Source organism: Castor canadensis, chromosome 3 (assembly GCF_047511655.1).
Source record: "Castor canadensis chromosome 3, mCasCan1.hap1v2, whole genome shotgun sequence".
Classification (NCBI taxonomy): Eukaryota; Metazoa; Chordata; class Mammalia; order Rodentia; family Castoridae; genus Castor; species Castor canadensis.
Window position 1 is genome coordinate 75,070,457 of NC_133388.1, and position 22,402 is coordinate 75,092,858.

The 22,402-nt window shown below is 37.0% G+C and overlaps 1 protein-coding gene across 7 annotated transcripts in view; it reads left to right on the top strand.

Moving 5' to 3' along the window:
- The window catches only part of Prkd1 (protein kinase D1), a 317,831-nt gene that overhangs the window by 190,111 nt on the left and 105,318 nt on the right, over positions 1 to 22,402 (top strand). The window lies entirely within an intron of this gene.

Consider the following 22,402-nt stretch of genomic DNA (forward strand, 5'->3'; position numbering starts at 1 on the left):
TTAGGCTCTGAGTTCAAACCCCAAAACTGAAGAAAAATTAGAATTTTCTTTTGGCAAGATAGATAAAAATTATTTTTGGCAAAGTTGCTGAAGTAGTAGAGTGCTTGCCTAGCAAACGTAAGACCTTGAGTTCAAACTCCAGTACTGCCAAAAAATAAAAAATGGTGAACCAGACAATAAATGCTTTTTGCATAGCTATAAAGGATGGATTCTCTTGTTAGTAGTACAAAGATGACAGACCATTCAATAGGTATGGCATAGCCTTTTATTGTATAGTACAGTTTCTAGAAAATTTTAATGTAATATCCTGTGTTTTTAGATTAAAGAAGAAAAAAATTTTATGATCATCTCAACGGGTGCTGGAAAAGCTTAAATAAATGCATGCAAGTAAAACCCTTGTTCCTTCCTATTATGGCTTTACTCTCTCTAGAACAAAATTAGAAATGAGGGCAAAATAATTTCTGCTGGGTATTGGGGGGGGAGAGGGAGGAGGCGGAGTGAGTTGTAAGGGAGGGGTGGGGGCAGGGGGGAGAAATGACCCAAGCCTTGTATGCACATATGAATAATAAAAGAAAAAAAAAAAGAAAAGAGAAATATATAATATTGGAGAGATCAACACAGGGCTCAGAAATAAGATCATGATTAAGTTCACACATAAATCAACCCAAGCACATGCCAGGCCCAATATATAGAGACATCATTAATTAAGAGAAATTTTAGAATTTAAGATGTAAAAATTAGTAGTATTTACAATGCTCTTGCTCCCCTTCTTCAGTGGTCCCACAATACTTTGCACCTGTCTCTACACCTGCCTGGTAGGTGGCCTTACATAAAATCCCACTCCAAGTATGTGGCTTATGACAGGAATCCTTAGAGCAGGACCCCAGGCATATCGCCTTTGAATTCCCAGTGCCACCATGAACATGTAGAATCAATAGAGAACTAAAATTTCTTAAAGGAGTGAATGGGCTGGCTATTTCAATAGCACTTCATAAAAAAATAAAAAAATAAATAAATAAATGCAAGTTAGGAATAAAAATAAACTTCTGTAACCTAATAAGGCATGTTTTAATACCCTGTATCCGGCATCTTATATAACCACGAAGTTAGAAGTGGTTTCCTAAAAGTCTGGAATAAAAAATAAAATGGTCTCATACCAGTGTTTTAAAAAGTTATGTAGGATGATAAAAGCGAGAGCACACAAGGGAGGGGTGAGGATAGGTAAGACACCTAAAAAATTAGCTAGCATTTGTTGCCCTCAACGCAGAGAAACTAAAGCAGATACCTTAAAAGCAACTGAGGCCAATAGGAAAAGGGGAACAGGTACTAGAGAAAAGGTTAGTTCAAGAAGAATTAACCTAGAAGGTAACACCCACGCACAGGAAATCAATGTGAGTCAATGCCCTGTATAGCTATCCTTATCTCAACCAGCAAAAACCCTTGTTCCTTCCTATTATTGCTTATACTCTCTCTACAACAAAATTAGAAATAAGGGCAAAATAGTTTCTGCTGGGTATTGAGTGGGGTGGGTGAAGGAGGGGGCGGAGTGGGTGGTAAGGGAGGGGGTGGGGCAGGGGGGAGAAATGAACCAAGCCTTGTATGCACATATGAATAATAAAAGAAAAAAGGAAAAAAAATAATAATAATAACAGGAGAAAAAAAAGTTATGTAGGATATCTAGCTGAAACAGGGAAAACAAAATGTGTGTTAATATAGATCAAGAAAAGGTCAACTGCTATTTTTTTCTGAATAATTTGATTGTATTACAGGTAAAACTAAGAAATTCAATGGAAAACCTCTTGTAAGTCATTGGAGACTTTAGAAAGAGTTTGATGATAAATCATGTATTATCAGTGAATTCCATAAAGCAATTAGCTATAAGCCTTAGAAATATCAATGTCTTAAAATAAAAGTATGCTACATTGCTGAAAAGTATTAAAAGAAGACAAAGAAGATCATCCCATGTTCCTACATAATCAGGTTCAATAAGATTCAACATTTTCAGTTCTTCCCAGATTGGTCATGAGCTTATTATAATCCTCATACATTTCAAGAGGAGTTTAATTAACATGAAAAGCTGATTTGTTGGGAGAAATGTGCAAGAATAAGAATATCTTGAGTATCCTGATTGTGGCCTTTTATGCTTCTTCAAAGGTTGGAGGATTTAAATCAGAGACAAGATGAACCCACAGAATATAAATTAGTCTAGCCATATAGAAAACAGTATGGAGGTTCCTCAAAAAATTAAAACCAAACTATCATTTGATTAATCAGTCCCATTACTGGGTATGTAGCCAAAGGAAATGAAATCACTAGGTTGAAGAGATGTCTGCACTCCAGTGTCCATCACAGCACTATTCACAATAGCCATGAAATGGAAAAACCTAGGTATACATACACTGATGTATGAACTAAAAAAAAGTCATACATGGACCACAATTCAGCAATAAACTAGAATGAAATCCTGTCATTTAGACAATATATCAGTGAATCAGAGGTCATTATGTTAGGTGAAATACGTCTGGAATAAAAAGACAAGTACTGCCTGGGAGCCGCACATTATCAAATGGCTCCAATTCATCATTTGGAGGTTTGGGATGCTGTATTTCCAAACAGGAGAGCCAGCTCTCTCCACCGTTAAGGACTAGTAATGATTTCATTACCAGAAAGCTAGCAGAGAATTGGAAAGTCTAGAATTTCCTGTGGCATTGAAACTTGTGACAACCAGAAGGCATAAATTAATTTAGAAGGCTAAACTGTACCTACCATCTAGGACTTTTTCCTTAATAAATGATTCTTAAGATTTCATGTTCTGGGGGCATGGCTTAAGTGACAGTGTTATGGGAATCTCAAATAGAGACACAGGACACCAAGGTTTTTCAGGAAGCAATGCTTATTAGTGTGCCAGAAGCAGCTCAGTGGATTCATATGCAAAGGCTGAGCTCTGAGAATAAGGTTTAACTCGTATATGGTTACATGTAACTCTGTTGGCTACTTTACCCTCAGTGCTACGTGACCTTCTTCATGTTTAGATGTTTAAGTTTTCCCCTACCCCCTGCTACATTATCAGAACACAGATTTCTTTCCTTCTTCTCTTCATTCTTCTTTTTTTTGGCTCTCCTCCCTGCTACACTATTCCCCTCTTTGATGCTCAGACCCACTTAGGGTCAAAGAGCATTATCTTGATTTAGAGGTTTGTATTTTCATTGCATCATTACATGGGTGACTGTTTTTCTCTCTATAATGGCCTCTGATGGACCTGATGGACTGCAATACCAAGGGAACCAGGCAGGGTAATATCAAACATGCTCCCAAGACAGGACTCATAGTCCCACTTTCCATGACAAATGTAGCCTGTATTGTTTTCTTTACTCTGGGACTTTTAGTATTGCTTATCATCAATCTTGCAAAACTGGGGAGTATATGAGCCAATGTAACAAATGATCTGTTGGTAGGTGTATGATGCAAAGTATGGCTGTGCAGAGGTCCCAACAATGGCTGTCTTATAACATTCACTACAAGGGGAAAACCTTGCAAGGGCCAACCCAAAAGTAAGAGTCTTAAGTGTGTAGAACAAAGCAGGGGTGTGTCCCATGTTCAGCTTCCGCTTTCTGTAGACTATTCAGCTGCCAGAGTGACTAGAGCAGGGCTGTTGTCCCATTGTTCATGGTCCCCTGTTGTCTCCCAAGAAGCAGTGTCCTGTTGAGGAAGGGCACAGGCATTACAGAGGGTGATCTTGTTTGGTGAGGCTGGGTCAGGTCACACTCCCACTCTGGAGAGGCTAGCTTTACTTGACTGTGCTGGATCCAGGAACAATGTTTGCTCCTTTAACTGCAGTGGGGATAGACAAAATAACAACTTAAGGGCCCCTTGAATTGGGCTTTAATGGTTGGTCATTTTATTCTTTTACCCAGATAGTGTCTTTTGGTTTCTTTTTTCTTTTTAACTGAGTAGAATTACCATGGCAACAATATATTATCAGTATATATGTCTAAGAAAACTCATTTAAAAAAATTTAAAACCACCATATTTAAGTATCAAAGGACATAGGTAGAACCAGTAAATATAGTCATTTTGTCTCTATTTAAATAGAAGACCCTGTCTAAAAAATATAAGCTTGTGTCTGAAAGGGCTTTAATGCCAGATAGCCACACATGTATAATAACCATTTTCTCCATCTTCTCAGCACTGGTTATTTTTAAGAGGTCTGCCACGAGTGACTCCATTTGAAGTTTGACAGCATTCCCTCTTGTCTCCCAACTGTTTGTCTCTGAGCTGTCTCTTCTGAAGACCTTTTTCTCATCCAAGTACTAATCAGATCCAACCCTGCTTAGCTGCCAAGACTGGGTGAGATTGGACATGTTTAGGGTGGTATGGCCATAGACTGAGGATCTTTTTCGATTGGTCATTTTCTTTCCTCATCATGAGAATTGCTCTTTCCTGGATTTTTGTTTGTTTGATTGGTTTTGGTCCCACATTGTGGGGGAATAATGAGCAGATCAGGTGGGAGTCAGTCCCAACTAGACATTTTGGCCAAATTTAAGCAAAAAGAGGCTTAGAAGGAGTGGCTCTTAGGTAGTGGGCTTCTAGACAAGGACAAGCTAACCTGCTTGACACATAAGTACTCATTAGAGTCATTTCTTATGGATTGGTTGTAAATGCTTCAGAAGGATCAGAACTGTAATGACAAAAACTTAAAAGCCATGGTTAAAAGTCTGATGGACAATTTAGCAACTAATAGAGCAGTATATCAGTGCCACTAACTTTTTGTTATCATGTTTATCTAAATTTGTATTTTAGAAGACTAGGTATACTTGAAAAACATAAATATATTTAATATACAGGAACAAGCAACAGCATCACAGCTTTATGGAGGCTATATATACATATTAGTTTAGTTGTTGCTCTTGAAGTAAAACCTTAGATTTTCTCATCAGTTGAAGGGGAAACAGTGTCAGTGACCCCAAATAGTCCAGTCACAGACACATATAGTATACTGACTGTATTAGAAATACCCAAGACAACAGTTGTTTAACCATGAGGTTATCTAGAACATTTTACATAACCTCAACTCTTAAATGAATGTGATTCAGTTACCTTAGTAGTCAAAACCCTGACAAAAATCACCAGAGAAAACAGGTAAATATTTATGGAGACTAAATGTGGAGTTAGGAAACCTAATGGCCAAGAATCATGGCTCAGATGTTGATAAGGGATCATATCCCGATTGTTGACAGTAACACATGGCTCATGACATATATGAGGATTCCACCAACCTGTAGTCAATGGAGTTCCCCCCTAAAATAACAGGCCCAATCTGGCCATCCCAGGCCCCAAATTCCATCTGCCTGCCATGTGGAAGGAGTAGTACTAACATCTCTACTGTTGACTCCAATTAAAAACTGGAGGTCTTGACCTCCAGTGTAGTGCTCCTTTTTGACTTTTTTGTTTTGTTTTGTTTTTCTTTATCGTATCTGGAGGGTGCATTTTGGGTTTTATTTATTTATATATTTTTTACTTTGCTTTACATAAGTAAATCTGTCTCAATCCTCACATCAGTCCAGCAGCACTCCCTGTGCTCAACTGCCTCTTGCCTCTCTGCATTTTAATAAACTCTTGTTGTCTTGATAAATCTGTGTATTAACCTGTAGCCCCCCCCAAATTCCTGGCAGTTATATTGACAAAACAAAAACCATTTTAAAGATAGTTTTTTGTAAATGTTATCAATAAAAGTATAACATTTTAAAGATAGCCTTGTTGTTATGAGCTTAGAGAATTAAGTTTTAGTTTAATATCAGTACATTAAATTTTGACCTTACAAAACCTTTAATGTAACTGGATTATAGTCAACTGAGTCATATATATAAGTATTTGTGAGCTCCATCTTTTTATGAGAACTTACTCTGTACCTTTATGACAAGTTATGTAGTATCTTCTGGGGGAGCTTGTCTTTATCCATTTTTTTAAAGTATTTTTTAACCTTTTATTTTTTCAAAATCATATCCTTAATACATACTTGTTACTTGGTGAAAATAACTCATAAACCCTTTTAACTTAGAGCCTTATATTTGTAGTAAAAATAAATTTGTAGTAAAAATATTTGTAGTAAAAAAAACAGAAAGAAAGCAACCTTTAAATTATTTTTCGTATAAAAACAATTTATAGAAAGCCCATTTGTTAATAGACCCATGTATTATAAGAGAGAATTAAATCCCACCTTTTATTTATGACAGAATGAAACAGGCTAAGGTCAATTTTTAACTACTCAAATTTTAAGATTCCTGTTGTAGGCTGTGCCCCTTGCTTTCTTTTCTCCTCTGTCTGACCCAGAGTGTTAACCCCTGAATACCTGCATCCTAGTGAGACCCAATTGAAGTATTTTTAAAAACCAGTTTTCTTAAAAGTAGCAGTAGAGCAGAGTAATACTATTTTTTACATTAACTCTTAATAAGAACCTCCTCGTAAAAAACTTATGGAGTTTATGACATCTTTAAAATGAACACCTTGGTTTTTTGTTACCTTGAATATCACATTAACCTTATAACAGCAGTTTAAGAACCATTTTGAAGATGCTTACATGTATCTGTTCTCTTATGAGTCTGTCTTTGGAACTGAATTTTTGTTACCCATCCCTTAACCTCCATTGTGGCTATTTCCCAGGAAAAACTTAACCTCCCTAATTCCTGGAGGTGTCTCACACACTTTCATCCCACTCCCTAAACCTGAGAGATCCATTTTTACCCCAGGTAAGGTTACTAGGGGGTCTCTGGGAGGTGATCAATCTCCCTTCTGCCTCCCAGAGGCAGGCCTATTATTTGAACCTGGGTTCTTACCAGTCTGATGGGCAGGATTCCCAACTGTTTCCTGAGCCCTCTCTGGATTCCTTTGTGCAACCGAGAATCACTCTCTGGTGTGCCAGGAGAGGCAAGACCCTCCATTGGATCAACAGGCTGGTGCCTGTTAGTATGCTCTCCTGATGAGCTGGGAATGCCGAGTCCTGGCGAAAAGGAGGTGAAAACACCTCCGAATCCTTTACAAGCCCACATAAATGTTATGGGAATCTCAAATAGAGACACAGGACACCAAGGTTTTTTGGGAAGCAAGGTTTACTAGCATGCTGGTAGTGGCTCAGCAGATTCATATCCAAAAACTCAGCCCTGAGAACAAAGAGGTCTCACCTTATGTACCCTTGCAAGCAAGTTACAGAAGCAAAAAGCAAAGTTTTACCCATATATGGTTACATGTAACTCTGCTGGCTACTTTACCCCCAGTGTTTTGTGACCTTCTTCATGTTTAGATTTTTAAGTTTTTCTCTTTGCTATGTCATCTCTTCCCCTTGCTACACTATCAGACCACAGACTTGTTTCCTTCTTTCCTTTTTTTTTTTTGTGCCTTCCTCCCAGCTATAACAGAGCACCTGCATAGCAAGCATGAGGCCCAGAGTTCAAACTACATTACCATTAAAAAAAAAAAGGACTTCATTTATACTATCAGCATTGATAGATCTTGATAACATTTCTTCATAAAATCTCAGAACTGCCAAATAGTGTTTCTTGTAAGTAAAACTGTTATACTTGTTACTTTGCTCTCTTCATTAAAAAATGACATACTGGAGAACCATGCCTACTTTATTTAATTTTAGTGATTTATAAAGTTTTATATCTGGTCTTATCATCCAGATAATAGTAATTAGAAACATTTATTTATGTTTTGAATGTCACTTTTCAATTTTTTCAAACCATAGTTTCAAATACCCAGATCTTTGAAGTGGGGAAACACCAGGTTAGTGCTGTAAATATCTACACATTGGCAGATCCCATATAAGTACTGATAACAGTTTTTAGGAAAATTTGAAATACAAGGTATAATCAGGAAAACACATTTAATAATGTATATTTGAGCATCTCTTATTGTCTGGTGAATTTTGACCCAAGCTAATTTAGAAAAAGCTTAGTGTATCTTCAGATAGTACTCTCCAGGTTTGAATAGGCATTTATTCTCAGGTGTTCTGTCTTCTCTGGCATATAAAATTACAGGGCTCTTATATAATATCAAAAAAGTAGAAAGCTGTGGGAGTTGTACAATTTCATATGTCAAACAGGAATACATTAACGCTTACTGTTTGTTAAAGTTAAAAATACATTTGCTGAAATTGCTGGAGAAACTCAAGCACAATTGTGTCAATAAATGAATAAATAAAATAGAGCTGGAGTGATTACTTAAAATTTTGTTAGTTCGATCATGAAATAAAATTTTATACTGTAACACCGTTGCCTTGCTCCACAAGTTATCATGCACATAGATTTTGATAAAATACATGTTTTCAGTGGCTTAATATACTGGTTAATTATCGGTTGCTGTCCTATAACAGCTCTACAAAATTTAAAATGTTAGTAAAAGCTGATCTGCATACATAAAGCAGACCATCCTGAGTTTAGAAAATCATAAGTCAGATGAAGTTAAACTTTTAAATACCTAATCTTATGTATATATATTCACCTGTGCTATAGAAATACTGGGAGTTAATGTTACTATTTGTCATCTGAGTAAAAGAGGCCATCTGCCTTGGATGCATGGTATAGGAATAGTTTTCAAATAATACAGTCATATGTATCATATACTGAGATTTTAAATAGTATAATCAGGCTAGGAGTGGATTTGAATTTGTGTACATCATTGTTTTGTTTGACAAAATTTGGCCCCAAACTGCCAGGACTTGAGCCAGATATGACCTGCAGTGATGTATTATTGACCCAATGAAACTTTTCTTTCTGGAAAATTAGATTGGATGTAGAGATTTCATATGAAAATCTGGAGTCTGCGGTGAAATCCAAAGAAGTCTGAACTCAGGCTCAGCACCCTTTGGCAGCTACCATCTGGAGTAGGTGGCCACTTCACAGATGGATATTGAATTCTACAGTCCACCACAGTCACCTCTCCTCTCTATTACCCTCCTATTACTGAGTCTAACTATCAGTTACCTCTCACTTTTACAGTTGTAAGTTATGTCTCCAGAAATATTTACTAGAAATCATGTCTAGTAAATGACAGAAAAGAAAAAATTAGATGCCTGAGTGTTTCAAACAAAATTTGTTGGAATAATTTGAAATGATTCACTTAATTCATCTGAGTGCCTCACAATTTTGGAACATACTAAGTGCTCAGTAAATATTTGCTATTTTAAAGAATGTAACCTATTCATTCACTGAGTGTCAGAACATTGAGAAATGACCCAAAAGAAATTTACCTTGAATATATGAACTGTTGCTAAGCAACACCTGTGTCTCATAATTGGGCATGTTAACTTTTTAACTGATACGCATGACAAATAAATAGTGGGTTTAGTTGATACATATTTTGGATGAACTAACAATATGTCATGTCTACCTCAAATTTAGCAAAGAAGAAAACCAATTACAGTGTGACTACATTCAGCGTGTTGATACCTTTCAACAATCTAAATAATAATTTCTTTGCATATGGTTTTCATTACTTATTTTTGCATAGATTTCTGGATTGCTTGAGTTTAGTATTTGATGTAATGTGGAGCTTAATTTTCATTAGACCTCTAGGGAAATAAATGGACTTGACCCAAACTTGCAGCAAAGAATATGAGATTTCACTAAGTTTTCAACAGTCTTTAGCCACCATAATTCAACTCTGTTACCCTTTTCTAACTAGAAGAGGTGTGTTCTGAATATCAACCTCAAACTGTGACAATGCAGGTTTATGACATGTTTAGATTTTTAATCAGTCAGTAAGAATAGCTGAACTACACTGTTTAGCTCAAATTGTTCCCAGACATTGTCTCTAAATAAATGAAAGTTCTTTCTCATCTGTGTCAAAAATGTACAAGTTCATAAATAAATAACCGATTTTTGTATACCTGTGTTCTTTAATGAGCAATAGTTTAGACAGGGCAATTTCTTAATGTTTTAATGCACATTATATATACTTAACCTCTTTTGTGTAAGCTGGTTGTCATGTACAATTTATTTAACTATGAATGAATCAATATTATCCAACACAGAGAAAGTCACTGTAGTTATTTAGGAAAATTATATGTCAAATAACTTCCAAAAATCAAAAAAATCTTCTATTTGTCATGTTCCTATAAGGAAATGATGACAGTTGTTTATGAAAGGGCAAAGGGAAAGGATGGGTGAATTAAATGTGTGGAGTAGCTCTCAATCTGAAGTAGAGGAAGATTAGGATGGTAAGTAACGTTACATCAAATATCTGTCATCCTTGTTGTTTTCAGCAACTTGCATTTAAACTAAACATTAATTACAAAAGTAAAATATCCCTGTTGCTGTCTCTTACAAATATTTTAAAAATAAGTCCCTTTTTCTTGTAACTACAAAATTTTGCATTCACATTCCTTCCCCTTTTAAATGAAAACAATCCTTTCCCTGAAGGAATTAAAGAAAGGTCTTTCTTGGGATTATCTTTAATTAATATCTAGTCCTTAAATCATAGAGTTTTCTTGCTTTCTAAACACAGTGAGGCCAAGTGATTAAAAAAAAAAGCTAGGGACATTTAATTTTTTTATTTAACTGTGTGCAGAGAGAGATTTAAGGGCAAGAATGAAATCAACAAATACATTTGGGCTAAAATTGCTAGATTGTTGGAACTCTTGATATTATTATTATTATTTTTGGTGGTGGGGGAGATTGAGCTCAGGACTATGCACTTGCTAGGAAAGCACTCTACAGCTTCAACCATGCCCCCAGTTCTTTTCCTTTTAGCTTGTTTTTAAGATGAGGTCTTGGGTTTCTGCCTGGATCTTCTTTGGACCATATCCTCCTACCTAAGCTTCCTGATTAGCTGGGAGTACACACGTGTACCACTGTGCCTAGCCTATGTTTTTTTAGAGCATTATTTTGAAAGTCAATCCAAAGTGTTGTGAACTCCATGCAAAGAGATTTTTACATTTCTAAAATGGCCCATCTGAATTATTATAAGGGGGTTAACATATATTAAATTATCTCAAGTACAGAGTACCATGATTGAGAGATTTAAGTTATATTCAAAGCTTAACTGCATGGGTTGTTTCACATTGAAAATACTACATTTTATTGAAGTACTTCATATGCATGTGTGAAAGCAGAATAATGAAACAAATTAAAAATTAATTGAAAGTGCGAGGTGGGGGTACCAAAGAGTAATAGAGGGGAAGAATTTCATCAAATACATTTTATGCATTATGAAAATGTCACAATGAAACTACTTTGTATAATTAGTATACATTAATGCAAAAGAGAGAAAAATACTGCATTGACACAGTTGTTTAAAACGTTATTTGTTCTGGTGGTGATATACCTAGAATCATTTTGCACATCATCAAAGCCCTGCAGGAAGTAGAGAAGAGAGTGGGAGAGATAAGCCTTCTTCTTAAGCCTCACATAGCTTGTACACTAGCTCAGACCATCCTGAATATACCTTCAGAGTTTGTGATGTTATACTGACATGTAGCAGGACAATAAATATAAACATTAATAGAACTTATATAAATGATATATGCTAAAAACATAACATTGCTTTTTACCCTTATACACTGTTCATTCAACCAAATTCTATCTCTCAGAGTTCCAGCTCTAGGTTGAGCAACTGTCTGGGTGAATAGAACATTTCTCTTAGTGCTTATCTTTTGGCCACCCACTGCAGGGAAATGTGAACCTCATGCTGTTGTTCTCTATGGACCATATATTTTCAGTTCTTAAGGGAGTTTTTAAAAGTTAGACCACATAAGTGGTTTTTAATTTTGACTGCTCATTAAAATCACCTGAAAAACATTTTTAAATATATCCTTTCCTACCTCCAAAATCTATTCAGTTTCTATAGATATAATCTAGCATGGGCACAATTTCAGAGTACCTCAACTGATTTTAATGTGAAGCCATAAGTTTAATCACTACCAGGGTGGAATGAATAACTATGGGCCATGGGAACTGGCCTAATGGGCTAAGTGGTTTGGGTATGAAATTAGGGTATTAGAAAGTGAGATCATGTATATAAAAGACCCCAGTGAACTCTGTTGTTATCAACACCATCTAAGTTTGGCTGTTAATGTAATTAAACATGCCATTTATTCATTTTACAAAGCATATTGACCATCTACTCTCTGCCATGCATAAGGATGACATGGTGCTTCATTATAGATATATAACTGCCAATACAGGACTTAGAACCCAATCAAGATGAAGTAACAACCAGATAGTCCTCATATAGTGCCACAGTAAAGGTAAGCCACATGGGGAAGGCATCTACCCAGCCTAAGGAGAAAGGGGAAATCAAAGGAGGTCTGGTGAAGTTTAAGCTGAACACAGAAAGGATGGAGAAGATTTAGCCAGGTTAGAGGGAAGGAATGGGGAGTAGATTTGGGGGTGCTTATGCATGTCACAAAATTAAAGCACTTCAGTGATACTGGAGTGATGAGTGCAAGGATAAGAGAGGTACATGAGGTTAACCAGTTTATCAAATTTGAATGTTATATAAAGGGCCATGCCAGACAACCACTGAAGTTTAACTCTTACAACATCATTGAGAATACATTGAGAAAAGAGGTAAGAGTGAAGGCAGAAAAAAGATGATGAAGCAGAAATCCAGCTAAGAAATAAAGGCCTTTTCCATTACAGCAGTAGAGTTGGATAAAGGTAGACATAAGGAATAGGAGTTTGTTATTGAATATTTCGAGAGAGGATAAAAAAAAAGATGTTGTCCATGTTTTGGATGTAGGAAATTTAACATAATTAAAATAAGAACCTTAGCAGTAAAAACAGGTTTTGTTGAGTTTGGTTTGAATATATTACAAATATATACATTTGTTCTGTGAACTGAACAAATGAACTGTGGAAGATGTAGCAGGCAATGCAAACATAAAGCTCATGACATATTTAGGGGCTAGAGATAGTCTTGGGAAATATGAACATTTAGAAGATAATTAAACCATGGGAATGGATGACCTCATACACAAGTGAAAAGAGAGGAGGACGCTTTTACTCAAAAGTTTATAGAACAAAGAAGGTCATGGTGGGGAGGAACTAGACATCACTGTAGTGCACAGGATACTGTAAGTTATAAAGGAGTTCATAGTGGGGTTACTGAGTGCACCAGACATTGTTATTGCTCACTGGACATCATGTTAACTAAGTTACAAATGAGTTCCAAACTGAATGTACTGTGTGCATTAGACATCTCTACAGTGCATAGGACACTGTAGGTTATATAAGAATTCTTATGGGGGTACTGTGTACATTAGGCATCACAGTTGTTCACTGGACACCACTGTATCTAAGCTGTAACTCTGGCTTTGGCACTACTATAACTCTGCATTGGCAGTGATTTAATTATTCTCATTTGATTTCCCTGATTCATACCATGGGAAACCCCAGCCCTCATCTACCTCATGAAATGCAATGGTAGGCAGAACAGTGATCCCTCAGAGATGTCTGTGTCTTCATCCTGGAACCTATAAATGTGTCTGGTTACATGGAAAAGGAGAATTAAAATTACAGATGGAATTAAGGTTGCTAATTAGGCAGTTTGAAGGTATGCAGATTATCCTGGTAAGCCCAAAGTAATTACGAGGGTCCTGAAAAGTATGGAGGGAGGTAGAAGAGAGAAAATTCGAAAGATGGCAGCATGCACAGGACTTGGCCTGATCTTACTGTCTTGAAAATGGAGGAATGGGCCATGAACCAAGAAATGCAGAAGCTGGAAAGGCAAGATAAATAGATTCTCTCCTTGAGATTTGAGGAGAAATTCAGCCTGCTGGCAGCTTAATTTTAACCCCGACACCCATTTTGGATTTCTGATTCCCAGAACTGTAAAATAAGTGTGTGCTATTTTAAGCCATTACGTTTGTTGTATAGAGGTAACAGGAAACTAATAGAAGTGATGGGCAAATTCAGTCAGATTATGGTTAGAAGTGATTTTAAAGACAGCAAATAGATAGACAAATGGACATGAGTCGTTGTCCGAGACAAATGGACATGAGTCGTTGTCCGAGGTGTGTTTGGTGTAGCATTTGACTCTTACTTGCCGTACTTATTATATAAAAGGAAAGATGCTCGAAGATAAAGACATACAGACACATTAATGATGAGAATTCTGATATTTAGGTATTTATGGAGTGCTAAATGTCATGTCAAAGTGGTTGTGTCAAGTGAAGATAGTTTCTCAAACCTCCAGTGAAGGTTTCTCACCTTCAAGGCCCCATTCTAGCTGACAAGGCTTGATTGTCTCTGCAGCAACTTCTGCTAGAGTCTGAGGTGAGCGTGGACCTCACACTGCTGGTCTTGAACAAGTTAGCAAAACTTTCTGTGTCTTTGGTAATACCTTGTGAAGTGGTAAGAGGGTCTTTTCTGCCTTTCCCCTTTTCTCAGCCAGTTTCCCCTTCCATCAAATTCTAAATATCACTGGTTTCAACTGGGCTTCAATACAGCTGGTAAAATAATGAGGCCCTTTGCTTCTCTTGACATGCCATCATAAGAGATTACAATGTGCCTTTTTAAAACGATCTGAGTTCTCTTTTGTCATCATGTTTTAAAGTCCATGTTATGAAAAGAAAGACACTGCAGACAGTGAAGTGACCAGGTCTCAAGAATTACAAAGAGTGGGGTGGCTGAGTTGGTATGAAGAGGGCTCAGGCTAGCAACTCATAGAAGCTGGGAAGGGCAGAAGGATAATCAAAGACAGACTTGGACACCAAGCTTCAGAAACCAGGCAGAAGAAGGTTCTCACAATAAAATTGTGATTTCTTGTTGACAGTCAGCTGATGATAAGTTCTTCCCTGTAGTTAGTGTCAGCCATGTCTAACCTCAGGTACAGATAATGGCAATGATAATAATAGATTTCCTTCTTGAGTACTTAACAGAGTGCCAGGTACTGTCTTAATCATGTTACAAGTAATCCTCAAAATATTCCATTAAGTAAGTAATCTTATTCCTACTTCGGAATTTTATTCCTACTTCATAGATCGAAAAACTGAGATATAAAGAGGTTTACTAATTCCGCTAAGATCATATAATTGGTAGGTAGCTAGTCGAATTTCGTGGAATACTAGCAAAGTCTTGACTTGCAATAAGAATGTCCTGTCATTTTTTAGAGCAGGATATATGCCAATAATAAGACCAGAGGTCCCATTTAGTGTCTGTGGCTGAACCTCTTAGGAAAGCTGTGAATGTGGAGATGAGGCAACACATAGAGGATTACTTAGTAATGGCTCCTAGTACAGACAATAGGAAAATAATTCAGCCATCAGAACTAGGTAGATGGAGCACCCTGAGTGAGGAGAAAAAGGCTAAAAAAAAGCATACTAGCCACATTTGATTTACAAGGTAGCTCAATAACATAGCTGAGTGGGGAGCACCATCTTGAAAACCCTAGCTCTCTCCAAACTGACTACACTTCCATAATCGTTCCTCTAGTTGTTCCCTAGGCTTTGTCTGAGAATCCTGGTGCTTGTGAATCCATCCATTCAGGGGCATGCACATCAAGCAAGAGCATCACCAGCTGAATTGTGGACCACACTCCCCATTCAAATGAGAGAAGCCAGAAAGATTTAAATTAGGAGGAGAAGGAGACTGAAGATCAGAGGCTTCAACCCTTCAGTGGATGATGGAAACTCTGTATCCTGTTTCTCAAACCTATCAGTGGACTGGGGGTGGGTTGTGTGTGGCTCAAATGGTAGAGCACTTGAGGCCTTGAGTTCAATCCCCAGTACTTCCTCCCAAAACTATCAAAGAAAACTAGGAAGTGTTTTTATAAGAATTGTGCAAACCAAATCCAAAATTGACTGGTCGTGTCTTCCCCCTTCTAATATGGTTACTAAGGAAAGTTATTATATGTGCATCTTTGAAGACTTTAAAATGGAAATAAACATTTCCCTAAATCAGCTGTCATCATCAAAATGAGAATCTGTCTTACTGTTAGAATTTCTGAGTTAAAAAAGTTCTATTTCTAAAACTAAATGCTGATGAGAGCTATACAGTCCAAAATAGAAATTTTTTTTTCTTAAGCATAAACATCTGAACTTGAGTTATAGTTAGCTGGTCCAGTGTTGCATAGAAAAGTCTGTCACACACACACACACTCACAAACACAGATACTGAGTGAGAGGGAGAGAGGAAGAGAGAGAGAGAGAGAGTGAGACAGAGAAAGGGTGAGAGAGAAAGAGAGGTTTTTCTTTGTGTTATAATCATTACTCTTTTTAAAATATTAAATTAAAGCTCCAAAAAAGGATACACTTTGCCTCAAAGATCTATCATCTTTACTGGAAATATGTTAGCATGTTTATTATATAAGAGAGTTTTAACCATCTTTGAACATCTTTGTTCAATCTAATCAATGTTATCTTAAACATGGTGAAGTCAAAAATGAATGAAATGCCCCTTTCCCCAATGGAGTTTGCAGTATCAGCTCTTTTTCTGAGGATCTTTTTTTTTTTTCATTGAAACACAACTTTTCAGATGTTTGTATGTGCTATCCTGTCTTCTGTCTGAGTAAAGATCAACTTCTAAAGAAATTGAGAGGAGCGTCCAATGAAGTTATCATGAGAACGGTGCCTTTATATGGGATTAGTTTGGCATTTGCTTCCTCAGATTCATGGGGAGTAACATTGTGGCATGTGTTTAGATAAGCTGAAAACAAGCACTGGAAGTGGGGAGTGGGGAAAGGTTACCTCCTGGCAGTAATCAGTTAGAACTTCTGTATACAAATAGTGTTTGTAACCAATGGCCATCAGTTCTGCCCAGTGGGCTGCTCTTAGCACTTTAAGAGGGGGAAAGGCAAGGAGTTACATTAGCCTCATGGCCTGAAAAATGCTTCCAAATGAATTACAAGCCAGGGCTTTTGCTTAGAGTTGGAACTTTACTCCAAAGAAGGACTCCCTTTTGGTTTTTTTTTAATCAAGGCAAGAAAATCTTTGTTGGAAAGATGCTTTTCGTAGACTATTCCTTATGTGTGTAAGGGGAAGTGTTCTTTCAGAATTCATAGCTCATATTGTGAAAGGCACAAAATCATAAAATAAGCTTAAACTGTTAGTCCACTGGAAAAAAATTGTATTCCTTAATTTGCTGACAATCTCAGGGGTGCGATAACTGCAAAGGAAGCCAAGAATATTTTCAGAAGTTGTAGCATGGAACGGCCTGCTTCAACCCCACCCAGTGAGCAGTGTCTTCCCTTCCTAGTTATGGTCCATTTATGCCTGCCCATTTTAGCAGGCTGAGAGTGTCCCTCGTTCTCTTAGAATCATCTTAGAAAACGGGAAAGCCTGCTTCTAGGCCTATTCTGATTTCTTTTAGAGCCTGGAGATTGTTTGATTCGTTACAAGGTTTTCTCACTAGCAATATGCGTCTCTCTAACACCAAATTGCAGTGTAGGATAAGAAGAAATATTAAAGGTGATAAATCTCTGAAGGAACCGACTACTTAGCTGATGAGAGAACAATCATGTTAAATGATTGGTGCATAATTAACATAAAACTATATGGTGTTCTGTGTCTTGAAAATAAATGCTATAGACAGTCTGAAAAGAAGATACTGTGAACGTCAGCCAGACTTTCCTGCAAATGAGATTCTTGAGCTGGTCTCTGAGGCTAGTTTCAAGGAGTGTGAGTGATGTTTCAGCTAAGAAAAGCCACAGCCTTGGGAAATGTGGACACTAAGATTTATTAACTATGAGAAGAATAGGCATTTTGGTCAGAGTCCTGCTGGGAATATCCCTGTTCTGGTTCAACTAACACTGTATCCTTAAATTCAAATTCCTTACATGCTAAAACCTTAGTTTTCTTATTTGTTAGTTGATGACGAAAGCATTAGGATGTTCTTCTCCGTGCTTTGGGGGTCAGGATTAAATGAAATCATACATGTAGTAAGTGTTTAAACAGTGCCTGATGCATGCAGCGTGCATAGTAAACATTACTTACTCTTATTTCTTGGTTCATATTCTAGTCAATAGACATCTTTTCAGACTTGATCGTGCTTTTTAAAACTCTTCTGTTCATGGCTTGCTACTTCCTTGTTTTTCCTTGACTTCCTCAACTCTGGCCCTTGTCTATGTCTTTTCTATTTTGCAGGACTCTACTTGGCCTCTTCAGTGTCTTCATTTGCGACATTTTCACACTCATGACTTAAGAACCACCTCTCCAATGACTTCTCTAATTTCAGTGCTTCCTGTAACTTCTCTCCTTTGGCACATTTTTAACAATTTGCTAGACATTTCCTCATGCATATTCCATTGGAAATCAACATACCTAGAACAGAACCCATTGCTCCTCCTACTTAATTCACATCTCCTACTGGTGATCTGTCATCATTAACGATACTAGGTGATTTCCAGTCAGTTGTAGGGAATCGCTGTCACTGTCAACTGCTTTTCTAAATTCTCATCACAGTGGGTTGTCAAGTCTACAGTGTGCATTTATTTTCTTTCTTCTGTTTCTAGTGTCTCATATGGAAATCCCACAACTATTTCTCCCTAGTGACCTCATTCTTCTGCAGTGCATCCTATTTGTAGTCTGTTCTGAGTGTCACTCTTCAAGCACCTTCCATGATCTGGTACCATGTCTGCTTAGAAGCCTGCAATGTCTCCCTGTTCTCAGTCTGCTGAATTCAGTTTCCCTAAGCTGGCATTCAAGCCTCTTTAAAGCCCTGGCTTGCCCTCCCTGGCTTGCAGGAGCACACTTTTCACCTAACTTTTGGGTTTTTGATGATCCAGCTAAACCAAACAACTTCCACTCCTAGAGTTGCCCTTTCCTTTTTTTTTTCTTTTATTATTCATATGTGCATACAAAGCTTGGTTCATTTCTCCCCCCTGTCCCCACCCCCTCCCTTACCACCCACTCCGCCCCCTCCCTCTCCCCCCCCAATACCCAGCAGAAACTATTTTGCCCTTATTTCTAATTTTGTTGTAGAGAGAGTATAAGCAATAATAGGAAGGAACAAGGGTTTTTGCTGGTTGAGATAAGGATAGCTATACAGGGCATTGACTCACATTAATTTCCTGTGTGTGGGTGTTACCTTCTAGGTTAATTCTTCTTGAACTAACCTTTTCTCTAGTACCTGTTCCCCTTTTCCTATTGGCCTCAGTTGCTTTTAAGGTATCTGCTTTAGTTTCTCTGCGTTGAGGGCAACAAATGCTAGCTAATTTTTTAGGTGTCTTACCTATCCTCACCCCTCCCTTGTGTGCTCTCGCTTTTATCATGTGCTCAAAGTCCAATCCCCTTGTTGTGTTTGCCTTTGATCTAATGTCCGCATATGAGGGAGAACATACGATTTTTGGTCTTTTAGGCCAGGCTAACCTCACTCAGAATGATGTTCTCCAATTCCATCCATTTACCAGCGAATGATAACATTTCGTTCTTCTTCATGGCTGCATAGAATTACATTGTGTATAGATACCACATTTTCTTAATCCATTCGTCAGTGGTGTTGCCCTTTCCTTTTTGATTCTAGGCATTTCTTTCTGTCTAGAATGGCTGTCTCCTTACAGCTGTGCCTTGTAAGTTTCACATTTACCCTTCAAGATTCAGCTTTTACATTAAAATCTCCTTCCACGCTTACAGCTATTGTCATATTCTACCTATAATTGTGTTTGTCAACCTTTTATATCTTCTATTTGATCATAGGCTTCATGAGCACCTGAATTACAACTTACTTCTCTTAGCATCCCTGATCCTTCTTCCTTACCTGCTTTTCAAGAGTGTTTCTGTCATGTAATTGCTGCTCAAAAAATGTTTCTTGAATTAATAATTCAGTCAGAAACAAAGCCATTTAGTAACGCAGTAGAGGGATATTTAGGGGTGTTTCAGAAGGATTAGTCTATATTAATTACATAAAGATATAAGCTAGTTTTCAGAATATTTGAAAGTTACACTGGGAATAAAAGTATTTTAATAGACTTTGATCCTAATTTATCATTTCAGTCAAAGGCAGGCTTAGGCAAAAAGCCTTTGAGGTAGATATTAAAAGAAATTCTCCTAATTTGTATATTATCTTCTACCAACGTTCATAGTTCAGTATCCTCATGTTAACTGATGATAAATATGTAAGTATGTAATAATCATCAAACCATTTGATATTTCTAGATATGACATTTACATTTCTAGATAACCCAGTATAATAGAGAGCCATAGTTAAATTGCATGCCTAAATTCTTAATTGTACTATATGATTCAGTGGATATTAATCACCCATGGCTATTTTGCTAGTTTTTACTTCCTTTGTTCATTATCTTTAGACTCAGTGCAGTTCTTTTGCTTTGGAAAATGTCATTGGTGGTGTAATTGAGAATTACCATCTATACTCAGCAATTTTGAAAGCTTAACTGCTCATTTTCTCAGCACACTGTTGGCTTGCATTAATCCTTTTAAAAGCATTTCACCATTAAGTATGTGAATTCTGCAATACAAATTGCCAATCTGAATCAAAAGTACAGAAACAAAACTATGACCCATGAGGGCAGGTTTGGTTATTTTTTTTATACATGACAATATAACTCTGATAAAAGGGAAGCATTTCTTAGTGAGTATTTTATTTTATTTAAACATAATTAAGTGTATAATTACTTAACATATATAAGTACACTTCTAAGAATTTCAGCATAATATATATCTGTGCTTGATTTCATATTCTTCAGAATGCAATGGAGAATAATTCTTGCCGTAATAATCCCTCAAATGCCCATTCATTTACATGGAGAAAGTAGAGTTGATCCCATGTGGACATTCTTTATAAAGTGACACAGACAGCCCAGTCACTTTCTCCTTCACCCAGTGTGACAATATTAGTCATGTCTGTTATGGACACATAAAATTATAATAATTTGTGATTACTCAGAAGCAAAATAAATTTTCTATAAATCTAGTTTCTCATCTTTCCTTTCTTGATCTTTTTAACTCATTACATATTCTCATTTTCATGAGAAGACATAAAGGGTCATGAAGTCAACTTAAGAATAACATAAGAAAACTAAATTTTACTGTGGGAAATTTGAGGGTGGTAGCTAAATTGATATTGAGGATTTTTTTCAACACATTAGCCTCCCCATGTTTAGAAGTCAGAAAATTTGTAAGGAAGCAGACAAATAAGAATACTTTATTTGGAGGATCTAGGGTAGAATATCCTCTTGTCTTTTCTGTTTCTAGAGGCTGCCTGCCTTGGTTCATTAGCCCCCTTCCATCTCCAGAACCAGCAATGGCTAGTTGAATTGCTCTCATTTTGTATCATTCTGATTTTGACCCTTTTACTTCACTCTTCCACATTTTAGGACTATTGTTAAAGCATTGTGCTAACCAGGATAATCCTAAATAGCTTCTATGTCAAAGATCCACTTGTTAGCAACTTTAATTCCATCTGCTGCCTTAATTCCTTTTTGTTATACATAATCACAAGTTCAGGGGATTTCATTTTAGATGTCATTGGCAAGGGGCATAGTTGTTTTCTCTCTGGCCCCCCAAAACCCATGTCCATCTCACATCCAAAATGTGTTCACCATATATCATGATCTCCATTTATTCAGAAATCCCAAATCTATTACATGTGTTTCAAATTTCCCGACTATCATGTTACAATGTGAATTCTGATTCAGTAAGTCTGGAAAGATGGAGTAGATGTCTGACTTTCTGCATTTCTAACAAGTGCCCAAATTATGCTGCAGTTTCATAGACCATATTTTGAATAGCAAGAGTTTAATTTTTCACAAAAGTCCCAGTGAGTGGTCTTAGGCAGTTTTTCATGAGATTTGGACTTTGACAAACTTTACATGATGCTGTCTGGTTGTACATACACATACAAAAAAAGAGAAAAATAAGGAGGGAAGGAGTGAGGAAGCTAAGAGAGGTGGATGAAGAGAGAAGGAGAATGGAAGAAAGGAAGGAAGAAGAAAAAATAGCAAATAACTGTAGCAAAAAAGAGCTTATACTTACTCTTGTTTGCTGTTTGCCAAGGCACTGTGTCTAAGAGCTCATTTAGTCCTCAAACCCAGTTAGGTCCTATTATCATCATCATCATCATTATTATTGTTATTAACTCCTTTGTAAGATGAAGAAAATAAAGCACAGACAAGTCAATTAACTTACTTAATTTCACCTAGCAGGTGAGTGATGAAGGATGAAAGCATATGCCTAGAACTTTGGCCTCTGAGCCTGTGATGTTGGCCATGACATAGAATTCTCATATTTGTTTCATTGCCACACTGCCTTTGCTATACTGCAGTGGATGTCCCCATGCCAGATGTTCTGGAGTGTCCTGGTCCCAGTATACGAGAACTGGGCTTGAGGTGCCATAACTCTGAGAAAAAGCTGCAGACAGATTTAGGACGTTACAGTGTGCAATTTATTGGGGAACTTATTGACAGAAACATGGTCTTGGAAAACAACAAGTTCCAATGGATCCATGCC